Source organism: Tupaia chinensis, unplaced genomic scaffold (assembly GCF_000334495.1).
Source record: "Tupaia chinensis unplaced genomic scaffold, TupChi_1.0 Scaffold139138_1, whole genome shotgun sequence".
NCBI lineage: Eukaryota > Metazoa > Chordata > Mammalia > Scandentia > Tupaiidae > Tupaia > Tupaia belangeri.
In genome coordinates this window covers 21,446-23,792 of record NW_006199028.1, presented here as the reverse complement: position 1 = coordinate 23,792, position 2,347 = coordinate 21,446, and the positions used below count along the sequence as shown (strand labels likewise).

At 58.0% G+C, this 2,347-nt stretch overlaps 1 long non-coding RNA gene across 2 annotated transcripts in view; it reads left to right on the top strand.

The window, feature by feature from the left end:
* The first annotated feature begins 720 nt into the window (after nucleotides 1-720).
* Nucleotides 721-2,347, top strand: part of LOC102472494 (uncharacterized) — a 10,033-nt gene continuing 8,406 nt past the window's right edge. The window contains exons 1-3 of one of the 2 annotated variants that reach the window (XR_001371390.2): nucleotides 721-823; nucleotides 1,784-1,886; nucleotides 2,221-2,303. This is a non-coding gene — a long non-coding RNA (uncharacterized LOC102472494). Of the gene's footprint in view, nucleotides 824-1,783; nucleotides 1,887-2,220; nucleotides 2,304-2,347 lie in introns of those variants that run through there. The other variant, XR_336474.2, reaches the window with a different exon arrangement.

The following is a 2,347-nucleotide window of genomic DNA, read 5'->3' as shown; positions in this document are numbered from 1 at the left end:
ACACAGCCAGGGAGGACTTAAGCCAGACTGTGAGGCTGGAGCATGCCAGGTCGTCAGGGAGTGGAACCCAGGACCCAGGCACTGCTACAGCCCTGGTCACCGCATGAAATCAGGCTTAAAAGGTCTCCGAGTGTTACTGGGCTGCGGGTGACTCCCCTGTGAAACAACCCCAGGATCCACTGGCAGGCGGGGACCGCGGGACTGGGTGGTGGTCAGGTTAGGGCCCAGCACTGGCCCCACTTCCCGCTCTGAGCTCGCCCCCAGTGACAGGGACGGTGGCGTCGCAGGTCCCACAGGGTCACTTCTCAAAACCAGGACCAGAGCGCAGTCCCCCAGGTCAAAGCCGTCGCTGCCACCCCATCGGCCAGTCCCGCTCACCATTGGCAAGGCCCACCTTTCGCCTTACTGCTAATTCAGGGCCTATGGGCTATTTGGAGAGGTGACCATCAGGTCTCAGCGTCCACAAAGGTCGCCGTGGCAACGATCCCGCCCCGCGCTTGCTGATTGGCCCAGCGACGCGGACGCAAGGAGATCTGGGAGCGGGCGGGGTTGCGCAGGACGCAGTCACAGAGGGTCCCACAGACCAGCGTCACCCGGAGGGAACAGGCCCCACCCAGGCTCCGCCCCCTGAAGTTGGACTCTGACCCGCCCCCTCGGACTCTACCAATCAACGTGGGCAGAGCGCGACCGGTACCGAGGCCACTTCTTAATGGAGCGGAGCGGGAGAGGCGGCGTTCTTCTTAGGCGGCTGCAGGTCGTGGCGGCGCTGGAGGCCATGAGTGTGGCGAAGGTGACAGTTGGGCCCAGCGGGTCCTACGGGCAAGTGAGCGCCCAGTCAGGGGGGCGTGTGGGACCGGGATGTCTTCAGAGGGCGGTGGTCGGCGGCGGCGCCCTTTTGGAAATGGAGGTTTGGGGCTTGGGGGAGTGGGGATGAGAGGATCACAACGCGGATTGGGAGGGCGCTCATGGGACATGCAGGGCCATCCTGGGAGAGTGGAGGGGGCTCTGAAGCACGCTCCAGGTGGGGAACTGCTCCTTAGTGCTAGCAGCCTGGCAGTCCTGTGCCCTGTCCCCTTGCACCCAGTGGCGACATCACTCTCCCAGACATGTGCCTTTCTTAATGCACAGGGTGGGTGGGTGTGCTCTCTGGAAAAAAAGCAGAGAAAGTGAGAAATCAGCTTCTTGGGGGTGGGGGGCGGGTATGGTCATGCAGCAATGCCCTCTTCATTCCCCTCTGGAAATGTCCGAGGGACGCAGGCTCCTAGCGTGTTTTTCAAGCAAGTTTGCCACTGAACCGCAGAGTTGACCAAGTGGGATCCAGGGCCATCCCAGCCGCCCCACCTGCTGGCCTACCCTGTGCCTTTTGAATCCAGAAAGTCACACGTTTTGGGGTTTAGTCAAAACGTTTGAGGCTTATTTTAGTCCTCAAAAAGCCTAAAAAGGTGTTTATTTGGCTGCTGCTGAAGTCAAAGTGTCCTACTGTGGCCTCGGAAGGCACCATGTGGCTCCTAAGGCTCCTGTCCCAGAGCCCCAGAACCCCAGAGTCCCAGCCTGGCCTGGGAGACCAAGCCTCTTGGCTGATTGAGTTGCAGTCCCTGACCAGTTTCTGAGCCTCCTTCAGCCCATCCTTCCTCCCCATGACCTCTGTCCAGGTCAGAGGGTCGGTCCACCCATCCTATCAGATCCCCTGCTGCCCCTTAACTGCCCCAGCTCTCATTCCCACAGTGAGGAGTGGGTTGTGAATGTTCAGACCAGGACACTTACTCTCATCTTGTCCCTTCAGCACCTCTTGTTTCAGTGGGATGGATGCTGCCCAAAGTGGCCCACAGGCAACTCTCCCTGGAGCCCCAAATGGCACAAGGGCTTCTTACTGAGAGGCCCTCCTGGTGAGTGTCCCCTCTTCATTCTTTTCCTTTGTTTCTTGGTTCTAATTGCTTTTATTTTTTTTTCTCTTTTTATGGAGAGGTTTTTGCTGTAGGGTGCTTGCACTCGCCAAAAAGACAGAGAGACACAGAGAGACAGGAAGTGAGAAATCACCCCCTAGGAGGGATGGCCACGCTATAATCCCTTCTCCTCCATTCTCCTCTCGGGATCTTCGGCACACATGCACACGCCCCTGGTGTGAGTTTAAGCCACCAGGCCCAGGACTCAAACCTCGGTATGGGAGTCCATCGACATAGCCATTACCTAACTGCTGGTCCCTCTAATTGATTTTAAAAGGAACATTAAGAGCATCCTGCAAGGTTTCTTTCTGGCTCTCTGATGTTGTCAAGAAGCAAATATCACCAGCCTTGAGGGATTCAGAAGCTGGTGATCTGTCTGCATTCCTGCGTGCCCAGGCGAACGG